We start from the raw sequence: 21654 nt of genomic DNA on the forward strand, positions 1-21654 counted from the left end.
TAGACAGATTGAACTTCTAGAATTATATTTTTGTAGTCTACTTTATACTGATTCTTTTCCTGGAGAGTATATACCAAACAAATTAGTCAATCACTTTTCGCTAGGATAGTCCAAGTCTGAGATCTTTATTTATTGGTGAAAACAATAATGGCCTATAATTTTGTCAATGAACAGAGTTAACACCTCAGGTAAAGCATCAGCATGTATTATATAGAAGGAAGGAAAGAAGGAAAGAAGGGAGGAAGGGAAGGAGGGGAGGAATCCAAGCAAAAAGGATCCTAAAACATCAGAGTGATGGTTAGGAGCCTGAATTATATGCATGTATTTCTTTTATTTATATACAGTCACCTATAGATACTACCTTTCTCTTTCTCTACCTGTACAATTCCATGTCTGAACTTATTTAGCAAGTCTAATGACTGGAACATGAAATATTTTCCAAATGGCTCCACTGAATGGATCTGCAGTCCATCATTGTACAGTTGGAATGACATCATAAATGGTTACATTTTAATCCTTCCTGTATTTTCTAAATGGGAATGGGCGGGGAGGAACTTGGAAGAAAGTGGTTTGCATATGATATTCTAAGCCTGAATAACTGAATAAAATCCTAAATGTAGGAATGGAAAGCCTGTTCTTTCTCAGTATGACTTAATGCTAATTTTTCTTGCACACACACGAAAGAAATATATCTCTCTTTAATGGTAAATTACCATTTATTGTAAATGTGCCATATGAAGGAAGCCATAAGTCATTATTATTGACCTATTATGATTCATTCTGCTTTACCCTGAATTAAATAAAAATGTGCACTTTCGGATAATATACTTTTAGTTCAAGTGTTCTTTTACTGGACTCAAGCCTGCTAGATTTCCCAATCACACAGCTTTGGGGCAAACGCTTGACTTGCAAAGCGGATACCTCATTATAATCACTGGTTGTCCTTCATTCTGTCCTAAGCACAGGAGATGGTTTTTAATCTCTGAGTTAATAGTGTGTGAAATCAAAACTTTCATCTAAAGTAAAGGGAAAGCAGAATCCCCAAGTATTTTGGTTTTGGGTGTAGTGCAGAATAGAGAAGGAAAAGCCAAGAAAGAAACTCATTTAACTGAATGGAAAGTGAATGTATTCAGAGAACTTGGGAGAAAGTTATTCTGAGGCATAGAGAAATTAAAACTTAGACTTCTTAGATAAAAGAAAAAACAAAAATACATCATAAGCCCCTTGAGAAAATAATAAACCTTACTCCAGGAGAGAAAAATAAATTGTAAAGTGGAAAAGTGCAGAGAGGGAAGCCTTCTTGGTTAGTTAAAACAAAGGTTGTTAAAAACATTCAAGATACTGGGCACGGTGGCTCACACCTGTAATTCCAGCATTTTGGGAGGCCGAGGTGGGCAGGTCACGAGGTCAGGAGATTGAGACCATCCTGGCTGACACGGTGAAACCCTGTCTCTACTAAAAATACAAAAAATTAGCCGGGCGTGGTGGTGGGCTCCTGTAGTCCCAGCTACTCGGGAGGCTGAGGCAGGAGAATGGCGTGAACCCAGGAGGCGGAGCTTGCAGTGAGCTGAGATCACACCATTGCACTCCAGCCTGGGAGGCAGAGTGAGACTCCATCTAAAAAAAAAAATTCAAGAATACATTTCATGGTAGTTATCTCTGGGGTAGTACAGATGGTTTTATTTTCATTTTCCATCTACATTGTAGATGGAATAGATATTTCTGCAATTAATAAGTGTTTCTCATTTAATTAAACATATATATATGTATATATATAGAGAGAGAGAGGGAGGGAGGGAGAGAGAGAGAGAGAGACAGGGACAGAGTCTCACTCTGTTGCCCAGGCTGGAGTACAATGGTGTGATCATAGCTAGCTGCAGCCTTAACTCCTGGGCTCAAGTGATCCTCCTGCCTTAGCCTCCCACAGTGCTGGAATTACAGGCATGAACTACTGTGTCCAGCCTCAAAAGATACATATTTTAAAGGTAGTGTTACTTTTCCTAAAAGGGTAACTTCTGGTGACTCACATCCAACATACTAATATCCACTGAATTTTCAATGATGTAGAAAGTACCACACAAAAGTCTACTTTCTACTTTTGGGAAGAAACAATTGACAATATGAACTTGTAATTGAGACAGCATTTCTGAGACACGCTCCAAATGTACAGGGAATTAGTGTCAATGCTTCTATGTGTCCCTAGCTACAAACTCTTTGCTCCAAGGTCAGAATGCAAAGTGCAAAATACTTCAATGGTAAATGAAAGAACTGCGAGACCAAGTAGCAGCACATAGGAATAACTTATAGTTCTGGTGCAGGAGCTGTGATTGGTATGATGACATTTGTTGAGAAGGGAAGGAAAGAAGGAAGAAGTAAGAAGGAAGGAAGGAAGGAAAGAAAGAAGGAAGCTGGTGCAACTATTCAAGAAGCATAAAATGACACTTGTAAATTTAAAGGAAGACCTCAAACTATGTTCAAGGAAAATTGATATCATATTGCCACTCCCAAGAACTAGCATCAAGTATTACCAAGGAGGGTAAAATGTTTCTCAAAGAGAGAAACAGAGGGTAAATAAAGGGCAGAACAGAAAAATTATTATAAGTATAAAAGTGTGTGGGTGTCAATTAGTAATAAATATTGTAGGAATAAAAATAGCCCTCGGCATGAAGAAGGAAGGTTACTTGGTAATTAAGGAAATTGAGAGGCTTATTGGACATCTAAAATATCAGGTTGGAAGATAATGAAAGCGTAATTGCAGATAAAAATTATAAGAGTGTCAAAAATGACTGAGGAGAGCTGAAGTTGCAAATGAAATGGAAATATCAAAGCAGTGCAGATAACATATTACTTGTGTCTTAATTGCTGTAGGTAAAAAGCAAAGGGAAGAAATGATGACAGCAGAAAGTGGAGCTCATATCTGTCTTTGAGAGCCACTTACAAGAAGGCAGATCTCAAAGTGACAGCCCCGGACACGTTGAAAAATAATTTATTCAAAGATATTCATTTTCAAGATAGTCAATTTCTAGAATGTGGAGAGTCTGGATGTTCTTTTTTTTTTTTTTTCTCTCCCAGATGCTGTTAGGCTAAACTATACAAAATTACTGATTTTCCACAGTTATTGACCAGGCGGTTTCATACGGTTCATTTAATAGAGTGCTCAGGGTAGACACTGCTTAACATTAAGATTAATCATTTGTGGAACATTTCATAATTAAAGAAAAATATATTTTTTCTAGGCTGAATTAAATTTTTCTTTAGCATGCATTCATTTTTTCTGAACATGGATGTATATAGTCTGCGAACTCTTGAGAGGAGGCTTCGTGCCTTTTCTAAGGTATAGCCCGAGTGCCCAGACACATAAAGTGTTTATCATCAAATCACTATGATAAATAAGACCCCAAATAAGGTTTTGCTGAGTTGTAAGATGAAGTATTTCTTTTAACGGAAAAAAATAAAGTGAGCTCTGAAGTAGAAGCTGCCTTGTGCTCCCAAGACACATTCCTGGCTGGTAATGGGGGACGGTGTTAACAGGCTTTCAACCACATTCTTCCCATATTGGAAGCTCCTTTACAATAAATAAAATAAACCACCAATACAGAGTGTCATTAAATGAATCTAATTCTGCTTGATGGATTTTATCAAATATTTACATTAAGGGGAACATTCCAACTTCCCTCAAGGGGTTATTCTAGAGACTAACGAGACAAGACAGTTATTTTCAGCAACAGCCAAATAATTGGTATTTGATAGAGTTGTCTGATTCACTGATAATTAAAATTATAAATGGGTCTTGTTTGGCCTGAGTGATTATGTTCATGCTCTGGTGGCTCTGCCCTTTAAGTACTGGGGCATGTAATTAGACCCCTCTTTGACCTTTGAATATCATGGTGACCACATCTAGACTGTGACATCCATGGCCTAGATAAGTGCTTAGAACCAGATGGTGTTTTCAGATAGAATTAACACAGGCTCCTATTACCATTCCTTGGCTTAGCATAGACGACAGAGAAAATGACTTGGGGATGTTTCATCTTGGACACGTTATGCTACGTATCTCAGAACTTCCTTTTATTCCCTGAAAAAGTTACTGATAGATAAGTCAAGACAAATTTGCCATAATTTCCCTTTTTCTCTTTCTTGAATTTTCTACTGTGTTCTATATAATTCTTAAATTACAGTGTTGTAATACATATGTGTGTTCAGTTTGTGACTACCTGGATTCCTCTAGATACTATAGGTTGAACCACATGAAATTACCAATATTCAATTCCCACTCAAGTTGAATTCCCTGTATGTCTTGGTTTCAAATCGTGGCATCATAGAACTTAATTCCTGGCAACAACGGTATGTATATCTATTTCAATCCTTCATTTTACAGATGAAGAAGTCAAATTAGAAAGAGGCGAGAGGTTAAATGACATGCCAAAGAACACCCAGTTGATGAGTGGGGCTCAGGACTAGAACTCAAATCTCTTGGCCCCAACTTTCTAGCTTTTTTCCCCCTAAAGAGGACCTCTAGCTAGTGAGAGTGTTCTACATTAAAATAACATAAGTTGAATAGTTCCTTCTACTGTAAATACCCCTCAGTACTATTTCAATACAATATTTTCAAACCACATTCTGTATAGCCCTAGGTCCCACATTTTTTTTTTCTTAGAGATGTGACACAAGATTGTCTTTTGGTAGGACATAGAAATATGCTCCAAAGCTTTAATATGAGAGAGCCTTAGGGCACTAAGCAATTTGGATGGAAGGTGGTGGTTGAGTTGAGGAAGGAAGGAAGGGGACCTATCTTCTAACTAGAAGAGTTCCACTTTCATCTCCTTTAAATATATGTTTGTGTTCTGCACAATATTACATATGGAAAAAATAAGTTTGGAGATCATAGAAACCCATCAAACTACACAAGCATCTAGGATATCTTATGTGAAAAAGTTTATCTAAATCCAAAATCTAACTAAAATAGCAGTGCAAGCTCTATGCAATAAATATTCTCCAGGCCTGAAACAAGCAGATGGAGTACTCATTGCCAATCAGCTTTGTATTTTTTTCCCAGTTTTTACTAACTATAAATGTATTCTGATTTGCAGCCACTGCTTAAGGGAGACATTGTGTCTTGCCACATTTCATTTGTAGAATTACTTTAACCAACAGTGCCTGACATTTACTTTAAACAAATAAAACCTATTTTTGTATCACATAGAATTTGAAATTTGGGCAACTTTCTTTACTCCTAGATATGTTACTACCACCCATTCTCCTGGAAAAGCATCTCTGGGTAGATTTTTAGATAATCATCAGACTATATGCAAACTTAGCTGGTCAGAAGCCAGACATATTTTGGTCACCATGAGCCACACATAGAGATTCTGATTTTCACCAGGTATTCAAATGCAGGAATGAAGCTGGTATATTCATTGGTGTGGCACTCTATAAGTAATACATACTGACTGAGATGGTGAGTTGCTTGCGGTTTGTAATAAGAAATACCAAAGTTTGTACCCATTGCAAAAGTGACTGGGGGAAACTAAAAAACAAGGGCAGAAGCTCTGAATTAGATTATATAAAGTGACCTAAGTGGGCAATGCTGAAAGAAGAGAAAGCAGCTGCCTCCCACATGACATTTGCCAATGGTCTAACCAGCTCCAGTGCCACCTCTGTGTGAGTGAATAAACACCACCAATTAATGCAATTTGTTTTCTTGACATTGTAACTGCTACATTTTGATACTGATGAAATTATAGTAGATCAGTATTTGAGGCATTAATTAAAATTTTGATGAGGTCAAGTTTTCCATCACACAAACAGTCCGAAATAAAAATCATATTTTAAATACTGTGAGAATGGGGTTACCAAGACCACGTCTTAAATAATGATTGAGATTATTTCAAGATAATTTTATCTACGTAGCAAAATTAAGTTATTTGAGTGAATGTTTTATTTCCTATTTTTTTCAGGTTTAATAATACTACAAATATTGAGTGACGAAAAAAAAAACCTGACAGGAGGAAGATGACTGAAATAATAGCTGCCATTTATGAAATATTTAATTATATCCCAGGTACTGTGCTAGGCTCTTTACATGCATTAACTCATTTACTACTCACATAGCTCTCTAAAGCAGGTACTTTTATCATTATTTTATGTTACAGGTAAAGACACAGAGACAAAGAAAGATATAGCAACCTGCCCAAGGTTTTACACATAGCAAGTGGCAGAAATGGGGTTTGATTCCTGACTCACCGCACCCAAGAGCAGCACTGTTCAATAGAACTTTCTGCGATGATGAAAATTCTCTACCTGTTGTCGGATATGGTAGCCACTAGCCACATGGAGCAATTGTGCACTTGAAATGTGGCTAGTGCCACATTTATTATTAATTGAATTCAATTTACATTTAAATTGCCACTTAGAATAGTGGCAATTTAATCATTGGGCGGCACAGTTCTGGGGACTGTAAACTTGGCCTTTGTGCTTTGTTAAAGCTTCAGCTGCTTTTCTACAGTATTTTGTCTTTTCAAAACGGGAAGGGTCAGCTCTTAGTCATGTAGTGGTCTCTCCAGAACAGCTTCTTCAAACTTTGAGCCTTACTGTTTCCCCTATCCACTAAGGAGCCTTTTAGACTTTTTTTTTTTTAATGTTAACCTTGTGATGGTTAATTTTATGTGTCAACTTGACTGAGCCACAATGTGCCTAGACATTTGGTAAAATGTTATTCTGGGTGTTTCTATGAGGGTCTATTTGGATAAGATTAACATTTAAATCTGTAGACTAAGAAAAGCAGATTGTCTTCCCTAATGTGGGTGGCCTCATCCAATCGGTGAAGGCCTGAACTGAACAAAAAAGCTAACCCTACCCGCAGCAAGAGAGAAGTCTCCTGCCTGAAGTCCTTTAACCTGGGACTTTGGCTCTTCCTGGTTCTACTGTAGGCTGTGGGCCTTCAAACTTGAACTGGGACAGCAGCTTTGTAAATTTTGGGCTTGCTACCCTCCATGATGAGCCAATCAATTCCTTATAATAAATCTCCCTCTCTCTCTCTCTCTGTATGTGAAATATTTTGCATTCTTTTTCATACTAAAAGTCTTCAAAATATAGTATTTTGTATTTATATAACATTTCAGCTCAAAGTGGTCACATTTCAAGTGCTCTATAGCCACATGTGGCTATTGGTTCTCATTGTATTGGATAACATAGTTCTAAAATGTTCATTCTCTTTGGGGATGATGTTGTACACAAAGGGTTAAAAGTTGAAATTGATTCTAGAGAATGAGGAAATCTTACTCACATCATATATATGTTATATATATACTTTATATATAAAGCGAGTAAGATTATATACAGTGCATAAAAACATATACATTTTATCTATGTCATTAAATTTTTATATATATGAATATATATATTTATATATGCAAATATATGAGATTTTGAAAACCAAGAAAAGTAAATTCTGTATATATACTTACATATATTTTATATTTATAGGTATGTCCTATTGGTTCTGTTTCTCTAGAGAACTCTTGACTAATAGGCTTGCCACAAAATTTTAATACCACAAACTGTATATATTTTTATGTACCATATGTACATCTGTGCTTTATACATAAAACGAGTAAGATTTCCACCCTCTAGAATCAACTTCAACTTTTGCTTGATTGTATACAACATTGCCCCCAAAGAGAATGAACTTTAGAATTGTGCTGTTGAATATCGTGACAGCCAGTAGCCATGTGTGTCTACGGAGCACTTACCAATAACAGACAAGCAGAGAGCCAAATCATGAGTGAACTCATTCACAATTGCTACAAAGAAAATAAAATACCCAGGATTATAACTTACAAGGTGCACAAAGGACCTCTTCAAGGAGAACTACAAACCACTGCTCAAGGAAATAAGAGAGGACGCAAACAAATGGAAAAAAATTCCATGCTCATGAATAGGAAGAATCAATATTGTGAAAATGGCCATAATGCTCAAAGTAATTTATAGATTCAATACTATTTCTCATCAAGCTACCATTGACTTTCTTCACAGAACTATAACAAACTACTTTAAATTTCATATGGAACCAAAAAGAGCATGTATAGTCAAGACAATCCTAAGCAAAAAGAAAAAAGCTGGAGGCATCACGCTCCCTGACCTCAAAGTATACTACAAGGCTACAGTAACCAAAACAGCATGGTACTGGACCAAAACAGGTCTATAGACCAATGGAAACAGAACAGAGGCCTCAGAAATAACACCACACGTCTACAACTATCTGATCTTTGACAAATCTGACGAAAAACAAGCAATGGGGAAAGGATTCCCTATTTAATGAATGGTGCTGGGAAAACTGGCTAGCTATATGCAGAAAACAGAAACTGGACCCCTTCCTTACACCTTATACAAAAATTAACTCAAAGTGGATTAAAGACTTACATGTAAAACCTAAAACCATAAAACCCCTAGAAGAAAATCTACGCAGTACCATTCAGGACATAGGCATGAGCAAAGACTTCATGACTAAAACCTCCCTTGAGGTTGTAGCCTGAAGGTTCCTCTTTTCTTACTGGCTGCCAGCCGACGTCCACGTTCAACCCTTACAGTTGTCTACATTCCTTGCCTCATGGCCCCTTCCATCTCCAAGTCACCAAGGCTGCATCAAATCTTTCTTGTGCTTGGAATCTCTGGCTTCCCTCTAGACCTGAATTTAAAGGGTTCATATAATTAGATTGAGTCACTTCGAAATTTTTTGTATCTTAATGTTGACTAACTTGAGGCCTCAATTACATCTGTAAAATCCTTTCAAAGCAACACTTAAATTAGTGTTGACTGAGTAATGAGAGAAGGAGTGTATATACCAGGAGCCAAGAATTTTTGAGGATGCTCTCAGAATTCTGGCTACCACACTCAGTGTGTTCTCTCATTTAGTGATGTTAACAAGACTCAGATGTGAAAAGAAATGTGGTCTCTTCATCCCCATTTTCTCATGGGACCAAGATACCTCTGAAACAGCACTTGCTTCTCTCAGGGATATTCAGAGGTGTCTGCCCAGTTCAGATCCAGTGCCTTAAAAGAGGTTGGGTGATTCATCTCATGCAGACTGAAAGCCACATTCATCAACAAATAGAAATTATTTGATATGAATTTGTTTTCTTACAAGAGAGTTGGAAATCTTTCTTTTAAAAACAAAGCTTAAAAAATAAAGTGTATCAGGATGTTTTCCTTATATAAACATAAAACATACCTGAAAAATTTATATGAACCAACAGAGGAAAGAAAAATAATCTCTAGTCCTGTCACATAAATCTAGTCCTTTAAACATTTTGGTATATTTCCTTCCAATCTTTTTTCTATGTATTAAAGTTTTTTAATAGTCACTCTGATATCAAATATTAATTTTTGTTTTCTACTTACTTTTTCCCACTTTGCATTAAAGCATAAGTAATTCCTTATGTTATGTTATTTCATGATCCTTTGATTATTGCCTCGTATCTCCTGCATGAGTGTAACTATAACTTACATACCATTTTACCTGCTGTAGCTGCTTAGGTTTTCTCCAATTTCCCATTAAGTACTGTTTCAATCAAGAGCTTTTTGCATAAAACTTCTGCATTTAGTATTATTTATTTTCCTAAGAATTGTTTATAGAAATGAAATCTCTTAGCAAAAGATAGAAGATTTCATTTTAATCCTAACTTGATATATTTACTGAGATGTTCTTAACAGAAATCCCCTTTGGTCTCCTTTTAAATGTCACTTTATTCTCCATTGTTGAAATTGAACTGGGGATAAGATATTGATTAGTTGCAACCATTGACTACTCATTGACTGTCTTTGCACTTGGCAAAATAAAGTTCAGAACTCTCTTGGGAGTTGTGAGGGAACAAGGGACCAGGCAAAGACACCACCACTGCTGTTTGAAAAGATATTTCAAGGACAGTGAAAGCAACAAATCCTATAATTGTCAACCACAGTGAAAATAAGCTAGCTTTAAATAAGAAGACCTCACACATTTACTACCACAGTCTCTTTCTTTGTGACATTATCATTCCCATGCTGTGGTACCTAGAGAGTTATGTGGTCCATGAAAAAGGATAGCTCAATGTCACTTTTGTGTAACTGCAGCTTAATAAACATTTTTAGGTCATATGTTGACCATGAAGAGATCATTTTAGTTCACCTACATCAAAGAGATCTCCCTATTGTTTTGGCTGTGCTTTGGCAGACAAAGGCCATGAACTTTGGCCGTGTTTGTTTTTGTTTTGTTTTAATTTTGGCCCTGCATAGCGCTGTCAAAATAAAAGATATGTTGCAGCTGTTCTTTGAGAGATTTATGCCCACGTTGTCTCTTCCCCTCCATCCACCTCATAGATAGAAGACAGGCCCCAGTGATAGACGTTCACTAACGAGGTGGGGTAGAAATAGCATGAGCTATAGAAACAGCTAGATGGAGTTGCAAATTCCTGTTCTTCCACATATGGCCTGTGGGACCAGGGGCAAGTAATTTATTTAATTTTTATGAGCCTTTGCTTTCTCATCTGTAAAATGGAAATGGTGATGCTTATATTGAAATGTTGTTTGTAACAAAACTTTTCAAGACTTCACCAATCCAAAATGATTATGCCTCTTAGTTCTTACTTGGTGACTTCCATCTCAGCACATTTAACCACCCTCCCTCACCACTACTGACCACCTCTGAATTATTTTTGGGACTTCTGGGTATATCTCCTGTCTACATTTTATTCATTTACTCAACAAATATTTATTAAGGTCATACCAGATGCCAGGCACCGGGAATCAATGAACAAGACCAATAAGGTCCTTGCTTTTGTGGAGTTGACATTCTAGTGAGAAGAGAGATAAGAAAACAAGATAAGCATATTTATATTAAGCAATGATGAGGACCACCAAGGAATATAAAACAGGGTTGGGGTAGAAGATGGAGAATGGGGAATGAGGTGCCTGAGGCCTCTCTGGGGACAGATAGTTGAGAATATCTGCCAGCCACTTAGGCCATTTGCTTCATAACTGCTTCTGCTGATGCATTCATAGGAGGGAGGGCCTGTGGTCTGTGGTTGGAGGGAGTTGCCAGTGCAGTGGGATACCCTGATTCTGGATTTCCCTCCTCTTTCTTGGTTGAATGATACCACTCAGTTCCCAAAGTGCAATGCCTCCCAGTCTTTTCATGAACCTAGAAACAACTGTTGGGTTCTTGCCCTACCCCTTCCATCCCAACTGTAAAGACTAAAGTATTCCTTAATGGTCTTTGAAAACAACTCAATCCTTCTCAGGTCAAAACAAAAGCTCTCATACTTATCAACTCATGCACATGAATGCTTTGATGGGGAACACTGCATCTACCACCTAGGCGCCAACCAGAAGGGAGTATATTAAGTCCTCACTTAACATTGTCCATAGGTTCTTGAAAAAGGAAACTTTAAGCCAAATGACCTATAATGAACCAATCTGTTTTGCATCAGTGTTACAACAAAATGACATTGAAGGAAAACAACATTATTTGAAGACCTGCAGTATATCATTTCACTTAAAGTAGCAGTGTCCAAGAACCTATGGAGGATGTTAAGTGGCAGTTGAATCTAGCTTTCCCGTGTGCTAGCTTTGCAACTCTGGGAAAATTGGTGTCCTTATCTGTAAAAGGGCTAGGAATAAAGCTCTACCTCATGGGCTGTTTTTTTTTTTTTTTTTTTTTTTTTTTTTTAGAATAAAACAAGGTAATACAGATAAAGTGCTTCCAATCATGCCTGCCAAATAGTAAATGCCAGTGGGTTTTATCATTACATAAAGGCAAAAGGCTTTAGACAGTAGATCCATTACAAGGACTCAACATGAATCCTAGTTGATTAAAAAAATAATAAAAATAGCCTGGGTGTGGTGGCTCACGCCTGTAATCCCAGCACTTTGGGATGCTGAGGCGGGTGGATCATGAGGTCAGGAGTTCAAGACAAGCCTGGCCAAGATGGTGAAACCCCATCTCTACTAAAAATACAAAAAAAAAAAAAAATTAGTTAGGCTGGGTGGCAGGCATCTGTAATCCCAGCTACTTGAGAGGCTGAGGCAGGAGAATCACTTGAACCTGGGTGGCAGAGGTTGCAGTGAGCCGAGATCATACCACTGCACTCCAGCCTGAGTGACAGAGTGAGACTCCCTCACAAAATATGTAGATATATAAATAAAAAAGTAAAATAATAATAATGAAAATAAAGGAACTATAGGATCAGAGTTTGGTGGTTGACGTCTGGGTAGGGGGAGGTCCTATGTGATGCAAATTGCTATTGTGACCAGACCTTGTTAGAATTAAGAGAACTTCTCAAGTCTTAACAACTTATTAAGGTAAGGAAAACAGTCAATTAAAGTCCAATTGAAAAGACAAAAGCTTGCCTCAGGGAAAATTATAAAAATATTTTTGGTAGAGGGGCAGTTGGAAGAGTTTCCCTTAAGAAATGTTGTTTGATTTACTCCAAGTCCAAAACCACTTGGAAAAAAAACAAACAAAATGAAAAAACAAAAAATGGCCAAGGGACCTTACAGAGCAGTCAGCTATCTTCTAATAAGTCAGTGACTAAATCCCTGTCTTTAATGAACTTCATTTATTCTTGTCCCAGGGAAGTTTCAAGCCCTTTGCTTAGTACTTTAATTGCTTTCTTTCTTCACTGTTTAAAGCCAGCTTCACAGGTGTAGACACAGAACTTATATCATACCTTTAGTGATGTTCAAGCGAGAGGTAACACCTTACCTGAATGGCTGGTCGCTAACCTGTACGGGGTCATCTCCATGGATCCCTGCATATAGAAACCAACCCTTGGAGACTGCTCCAACCAGGTTCCCTCAGTAACCAGACTGCCTGAGGCTGTTTTTAAACTATAAAACCCATAAAGTGAAATTTATTGCACTTTGCTGTATTTTACTAGAGTTAGAGGGCTCCGATAAAATTTACTGGTTAGATGTACAACTCCATTGGTAAGAAAATGAACTGTTTTCTCAGGCACTCCTATTGGGCCATTTTGATCCTTGTCCTGAATCCCCAGACCTTGCTAGAAGACTTTCCTCATTTCAGCATAATTGAGGACAGGTAAATATAACAACTCCAGCTTTTCAGCCTTGTGGCCAAGTCTGACAGGGCTAACCTGACCTGCACCCAAAGGCCCCAACTGATTCTGCTACTGCTAACATTCACCTTGAAAGACTGCACAGTTTGCCATGCTTTCTGTTCTAAAGGGTGGAGTTGCAAATGGTGGTAAGAAGCCTGGCATGCTGAGGGTCGTATTCGCTCAGGAAATGAAGATGGGAGTGGGAGGTGGAAAGGAGGGTAGTGGGGTCACCCTAGAGCTTCAAAGGTCATTTAATTGGACAGGACTTTTTCACTGTGCTAGGTTGTTGCCTTCATGACCAGAATTCACCACGTCTCAAGAAAAGTACTGTGGGGAACTAATAAAAGACGTATTTTTCCAAGATCTTGCCCTCTCTCATCCTCTTCAAAAGAGGAGAGAGAGAGAGAAATAAAAAAAGGAAGGAAGGAAGGAAGATGGAAAGGCAGAAAGAGGGAAAGAGAAAAAAGGGGTAAAGGAAAAAACTTTTCGAGGAAAAAGTCTGGCAATTTCTTTTTTGTTCTATGTTTCCTCAACACATCTGCCCAACAGTAAACATTCTTCACTTAAAATGTGTGTAGATGTGTGTGTGTGTGTGTGTTTGTGTAATGCAGTAAGTCAGCGTTTCCCAAAATGTGGAATGCCTGTGAGTGCTATGCAAAATGTTTTAGGTGAGCAATGGATAAATTTATTTTAGTACTCATGATTTATTTTGACATGGATTAGAAAAATTCTGGTTTTCTACTTATCGAAGTGATGAAAAAACCTATTTTTAAAAATAAATGGCCGGGCGCGGTGGCCCACGCCTGTAATCCCAGCACTTTGGGAGGCTGTGGCGGGCGGATCACGAGGTCAGGAGTTCGAGACCACGCTGACCAACATGGTGAAACCCCATCTCTACTAAAAATACAAAAATTAGCTGGGCGTGGTGGTGTGTGCACCTGTAATCCCAGCTACTCAGGAGGCTAAGGCAGGGGAATCACTTGAGCTCGGGAGGTGGAGGTTGCAGTGAGCTGAGATCATGCCACTGCACTCCAGCCTGGGTGACAGAGCGAGACTCCAATCCCCCCTAAAAAACCAACCAACCAAACAAACAAAACCCATATTCAATAAAAGAAGTCCATGTAAAGAAAAAAAATGACACATAGCATCATAGCAAAACTTCTTACATGGTGCTAGAATGACCAATGTTTGGAAAACATTACAGTAAAGGAACTTGAGACATCTGGGGGAAATAAAATTGTATTGTCTTTGTTTTGTCTTGTATTTTTTGTATCCCTCTCCCCCATCCACACACTCTGTGGGGCAGAGACACTGTTATGCACTCTCCACACTGTTTTGTTTACTGTTTTGTTTCCCTCTTGAGCACATGGGAAGATAGCAAGTCCTTACCCTCCCTCTCCACAGTGGGGCCTTGTGATTAATTCTGGTCATTGTAAAGTAGGTCATTGAAATGGCTGAGGAGAAGCTCGCCATTTTCAGGCCCAGCCCTTAACACATGATCTTTCATGAGTTATCTTTCTGTCTGGTCATCTGATGGCTGATTACAGAGGGCCCAGCTGAACTGGTTGCTTCCAGGAGCTTACAGTCTCCTGGGTAAAATGAACACATGAGTACCTAATGATACTGCAAGGCAGATTGATATACATGCTAAAAGAAGGTAACACAGCATGTCAAGGGATTACAGGGGAAAAATGAAAATGTAATAAAAGCAAAGACAACAGCAGCATTTATGGGGTTCATGCTGTGTGCCAGGACTTGTGCTTAGCACTTTACTTGCATTATCCCCTTAATCCTCACTGCAACCCAACCAAGAAAGAAAGTAACATTTAAGAGGTACAATGACTGGCCTGGGTTCCCTTATTTCTTGTCAAGGCCAGAATTTAAATACAGGAAACTTGAAAAGGAGGCCAACTTGACTAGCATACATAGTCTGATTAGCTGCAGAGATGAGAAAAAGTGGATGAGGTAAAGAGAGAAATTGAAGATGACACCACCATTTCTGGACAATATGCCAGGAAAAAAGGAATAACAGTATTAACCATAATATGAGTTATTGCCTAATCTCACCTATTTCTTGGTGAGAAAAAATATTTCCATTTATATCATGTCGAATTTAGGATACTGATGGGTCTCTTGTTGAAAATGGTACTTAGAAATGCAAATCTGTGTATCAGAAGATAGGTCAAGTCCCAAAATAAAATCTGGGGGTCATTAGCACTCAGGAGCTAAGTGTAACCAGAAAACAGGTCAAAATTATTTAAGGAGAGAATGCAGAAGAGGGTAAGACCACTGATAATACTTGAAACTACCTTTTGTCTAAAGACAGAATAACAAAGAGAAGTAAAGTAATTAACAGAGACACAAAGAAACTGCCAAAGAACTAGAAGGGCTCTATATAGATTCAATGTAATTCTCTTCAATAGCTATCTTTGTAGTGCTCATTAAGTCTAAGGCACTAAACTAGGCTTAGTGGATGATTCTGTATATAAGATGCCTAAACACTTTCCCTCTATCCAGGAAAGCATCCTTCCTTCTGTACATATGATAATAAAGGACTAGAAAGAGAGAAAGGTATGTACAGTCAATTTCAAAGATGTTCTACCTCTGCTGCCCTTTGAGACTGGATATACACAGGAGACCACTTTGATCAAATGAATTAAATGAGTTTAAACAAACAACTGGGCAAATCAGCAAACAACTTTTCCCACCGAATTTTTCTAGTCTTTTCCCTTTTTTTTTCTTTCCTGAAAATCTATGATTCTAATGTCTCCAGTCCTATTCTTTTCACTGTGCCCAAATGCAGGCTAAAGTTGCTTTGTCATATTAAAACTAAATAGAGGAGCAATTGTTTTTATGGAGCTGAAGGATTATAGAGCTGCAGTATAGTTAGAAGGGACTTATGGGTCATTATGCCCAAAACTGTTTACTTTTACAGATGAGGAAAATGAGTCAGAGGAAAGCTGAAGTGATTGGACTCTTATTATCAGTGGCTGGACAGGCCCAGACCTGGAATACTAATCTCCTGCTTTCAAATTCAACCCTTTCTCTATCATATGTTTCCCTTCCTACAATTTGTCCACAGCCGCACAGCTATTTGCCAGTCTCCTGCAACTAATATTTCTAAATATTTCAGTTCTTCAAATTCTGGTTATTAAAATATAGAATACCCCACCAAATCCTTTGGTCAAGTGATGTCCCTTAATTTGAACCCAGATTGTGAAACAAAAATTAGACACAAACTCCCGCAAAGAAGTCAGGATCCTACAAATGCCATAATATCTTTCCTTTGAACATAAGAAAACATTTTTGGATTCATAGATTGAAGATTTGCCAGTAGAAGGATGACTAGAAGAGCGAGTAACATTGATCAATACTGTTTTCTTTTCACAAACTCTGAACTAGTGAAGTTGTAACTTTTTTCATATTTACCCTTAGTAGTTACTTTAGCAATAGACATGATTTGTATTGATGCAGTAACAACTCATGAGCATATATTATTAGAGGATGAAAGATACATTGAATCAAGTAGTGTTGAATTAAAGGGAAAATGGTTAAAGAAATTCACTCCTGGGCTGAGAAATTATATGTCAGGCTATAGCCTAAAGTGAATTTTTATGGCTGAGTTATAAACCTTTGGAAATACTGAGACACTTAACTGCAGTTGGTATCTTTACGATTAGATCACCTTTAGAAACTAGCAGATTTGTTCCAGTGGCAGCTGCAGCCCCAGAAAATGAGGAAAGGCTGTGCTGGAAGGGAACCTGCATGCATTTTGGGCCATCTAATGAATAAAGGAAAAGGATGGGCTTAGGACCAGGACAAGGAAAAGAGATGGGGCTGGGAGGCTGAGAATAGGAAACCAAGGGGACAAGGGGAGCAGGAAAAGGAAAAATATGAAAAGGGAGAGAAATTGAGACCATTTGAATGTCAAAATAATGATTACAGATTAGAACCTATTAAACACTATTGAATAGAATAGGAATCCATGGAATCAATACTGATATAAATTAATTAATATATAAATAGGGAAGAAGCAGATGCTCTTTTTAATAATAGAATACCAGCTAATCAATTAAGAATGAATGATGGAATTAGAAAAATCATCATTTGGCCAACATGGTAGTAATAATTGATTCAAGTAAAAATGAATATACTGGCTACAATAGTGGGTAAAAATTAGATGAGAAACAGGACACTCACATACCCTCAATGTAGCTCCCCATAAGACACTTGTAAATTACAAAGGAAAAATGGTAGTGGAGAATGTGGTAGACATAACATTAAGGAAGATGTCAGAGTTGACTTACCAGTAATAGGACAAATAGACATTATGTGACTTCTGATATAATGAATTGAAGACACAACATCGCTTTCGTGTTGTTTCTACATAAAATGTGTTACTGGAGTCTGATCATGAGGAAGCCCAAACTGAGGATAAACCCCAACTGAGGATAAACCCCAACTGAGGAATGTTCTACAAAATAATTGGCTGGTACTCTTCAGAAATGTCAAGATCATTAAAGACAAGGAAAAATGGAGGAAATATTCCAGATTAAGGGAGTCTAAAGAGACAGGGAAACTAAATGCAATGTGTAATCCTGGATTAGATCCTGGCTGAGAAAAATGAAATTTGCTATACATTTGCTCTGCAAATTAGATAATAGTGTTGTATCAATGCTATTTTTTGGATTATAATAACTTTACTGTTGTTATGAAAGAAAATATCCTTACTTTTATGATTAAATATTTAGGGGTTAAGGGGCATCTTGTCTACAACTTATTTCCAAACAGCTTGGAAAATAAATTTATATATATGGAGAAGGAGAGAGCATTTGAGAGAGAGAGCAAGAGAGCTTGATAGCGAGAGAGAGAGAGAGAGCGCATAAAGCAAATATGGAAAAATGCCAGCAGAGTATTTAGGAAAGCTCAGTGGCGGGTATATATTATTTGTACTAGTCTTTCAATCCTTTCATGTATCTGAAATTATTTCCAAAAAGAAAGTCTTAAAGAGAAAGAATAGATGATGTTTGTAGTAGAGGGAGGAAAGTGAAAAAGAGATAAGTATTCAACGTAAAGAAAGAGAAAGAAGAAAATGAAAGATCACAAAAGGGAGAATAGATGAGGAAAATAAATGTGTCAACTCTAATAAAGAACGTTGGTTTTGTGTACTTACAAAGTCTATTTCGAGGCCCATAAATCGGGGAGCTCGTAGATTCTTAGGAGTTTAAGAACTCCCGGAGCTGGGCTGCAAGATATAATAGGCAGGCATGTGAGTCTTTTCTTGGGAGGTTTGCTGACTTTCTTTAGATCAGAAAAGATGGCCAACCCCCTCACCCACCTACCTGATAAACTTGAATGTGTTTCCACCCAAATCTACTGTTGAAATGTAATCCTCAATGTTGGAGGTGGGGCCTGGTGGGAGGTGACTGGATCATGGGGGAGGATTTCTCATGAATAATTTAGCACCATCCTCTTGCTGCTGTCCTCACAATAGTGAGTTTTCATGAGATCTGGTCTTTTAAAAGTGTGTGGCACCTCCTCGCCTCTCTCTTGCTCCTGCTTTTGCCATGTGATGTGCAAGCTCCCTGTTCGCCTTCCACCATCATTGGAAGCTTCCAGAGGCCTAGCCAGAAGAAGATGTCATTATGCTTTCTGTGCAGCCTGCAGAACCATGAGCCAATTAAACCTCTTTTCTTTATAAGTTGCCCAGTCTCAGATATTTCTTTATAGCAAGAAAGAATGGCCTAACACACCAACCCTGCCTCAGAGTTTAATAAAAGATGCCCATTTAGACACGATATTTACTAGCTGCTGAATCTACCAGACTTCTCAGTAGCCCCTTTCTTCTTCAAACGTTCCCAGGAAGAGGAGAAAGGCTCCGTCGTCCTCCCCATAACAGCTTTCCTCACCTTTGTGAAGCCAGTATGTCAAGAGACGTTTGGAAGTGTCTGTCCTTCTAGAATTTGTCAATTAGTCTGGTCCATGTCAAAGGTAGGAAAATCAGAAGTGATCTCTTGCTCAAAACAAAAAGCAACTTTCTTTTGTATGGCAGAAAGGACCAGGCCATTGCCAGAGGACTGTTTCTTTGAACATAGGAGCCTCAGAGAGGCTTTGGGGAAGAAGATGTGTACAGGGAACATGGGGTCCCTATCTCTCAGCAGAGGCCGTGGCTTCTGGGCCACAGTGATCAGGCAGTGAATGTGTTCTAAAACCTCAGGCCAAAGAAGAGAACATCAGTCATCATTCAAATGTCTTCTCTATTCCTGCTCTTCTTCACTTTCTGCAAGATCCTTCTTAAGCAAAAGTGAAATGCGTTGCCTCCTGTAAATAGAAAATTCCATAAGTGAGCAGCATCAGACATTGTGTACAAACAAGTCACCAGCGCTCTTTCTCTGGCTCTCTCCCATTGCTTTCCTTTCTCCCGGTGTCATTTGCAGGCATGTACTCTCCTACGTGATAGTTCTGAGTAGTTCTGGATTTGCACGGTCCTTAATTAGGATGACCACATATCACAGATTGTCCAGAATAGGTCCAGTTTACATCTATCATGCCAGCATGTGTATGGATAGCAACCCCTTACACTCTCAAAAATGTCCTAGTTTGCATGATAAATCATTCACTCACTATATTTTTAATTTTCATGATCTTAGAAGGAGATATTAAGGTGAACTCATTTTTTTTTTTTTTTTTTTTTTTTTGAGACAGAGTCTTGCTCTTTCACCCAGGCTGGAGTGCAGTGGTGCAATCTCGGCTCACTGCAAGCTCCGCCTCCCGGGTTCACGCCATTCTCCTGCCTCAGCCTCTCCGAGTAGCTGGGACTACAGGCGCCCGCCACCACGCCCGGCTAATTTTTTTGTATTTTTTAGTAGAGACGGGGTTTCACCGTGGTCTCGATCTCCTGACCTTGTGATCCACCCGCTCCGGCCTCCCAAAGTGCTGGGATTACAAGCGTGAGCCACCGCGCCCGGCCAAGGTGAACTCTTATTAAAAAGTGTTGCAAAAAGTCTCTAGCCCTGCTAATGTCACTTGATCACCTCTGAACAAATTACCATCTCCCAGGGGATGAGGTTTTCTGGTTGGTCAGTTGGTCACGTGCTCATCTCTGATGTTAACAAGTCATGTCTTTGTAATTGATGGCCCTGTCAGAAAGGGAAAAGCAAAGAGACTAATAAGCAAACATGAAATTAACATGCGACCCTTATACAATACACGCCTGAGGTTCTGCTCATATTTCATGTAACTAGTTGGATGGTTTTATATTTCACATTTTCCCTTTTCCTCCTCTCCTCGTCCCCGTGATTTTGTATTGCCACCCTCCCAGCCCCATCTCTTTTCCCTGAAGTGGTCCTAATTGTTATTCTCTACCTCTAATGAGCTGCAAACTCTCAGAAATCAAAGCTTAGACATAGAAACAGATCTAGATGGTATAGATATTGATATAATTATAGATATAAATATAGATCCCCATCACAGGTAGAAGGCCCTTATGCCCAGAGGAAATGTCTTTAACATGAATTAAACTTGGCCGGGCGCGGTGGCTCACGCCTGTAATCCCAGCACTTTGGGAGGCCGAGGTGGGCAGATCATGAGGTCAGGACATCAAGACCACCCTGGCTAACATGGTGAAACTCCGCCTCTACTAAAAATAGAAAAAAATTAGCCAGGCTTGATAGCATCCGCTTGTAGTCCCAGCTACTTGGGAGGCTGAGGCAAGAGAATCGCTTGAACCCGGGAGCTGGAGGTTGCAGTGAGCCGAGATCGCACCACTGCACTCCAGCCTGGGCAACACAGCGAGACTCTGTCTCAAAAAAAAAAAAAAAAAAAAGAATTAAACTTTTGAAATAAAAACTAGATCGGGCACGGTGGCTCAAGCCTGTAATCCCAGCACTTTGGGAGGTTGAGGCAGGTGGATCACAAGGTCAGGAGATCGAGACCATCCTGGCTAACATGGTGAAACCCCGTCTCTATTAAAAAATACAAAAAAAATTAGCTGGGCGTGGTGGCGGGCGTCTGTAGTCCCAGCTACTCTGGAGGCTGAGGCAGGAGAATGGCGTGAACCCAGGAGGCGGAGCTTGCAGCGAGCCAAGATCATGCCATTGCACTCCAGCCTGGGCAACAGTGCGAGACTCTGTCTTTAAAAAAAAAGAAAAACTAAAACTAGGCTGGGCGCGGTGGCTCGCGCCTGTAATCCCAGCACTTTGGGAGGTCGAGACAGGTGGATCACAAGGTCAGGAGATTGAGACCATCCTGGCTAACACGGTGAAACCCTGTCTCTACTAAAAATACAAAAAAACAAAACAAAACAAAACAAAAAAACTAAAACTAGTGTTCAGGTTGCAAAATAATTTTTATATATATCATCTAGTTTGTTTCTCACAGTGATTTCCTGAGATGAATATTCTTTTCATCCCTTTGTTGAACTTCTGGAAACTGAAGCATAAGATTACATACCTTTTTTAACCAAAATAATGTAACTCAAATTCCAGTTTTATGATTTTAATTTTCATGATTTTTCCCCACATCTATGAAACTGAGTACTGTTTTATTTTTCCCATTTGTT

Source organism: Hylobates moloch, unplaced genomic scaffold, assembly GCF_009828535.3.
Source record: "Hylobates moloch isolate HMO894 unplaced genomic scaffold, HMol_V3 SCAFFOLD_11, whole genome shotgun sequence".
Classification (NCBI taxonomy): domain Eukaryota; kingdom Metazoa; phylum Chordata; class Mammalia; order Primates; family Hylobatidae; genus Hylobates; species Hylobates moloch.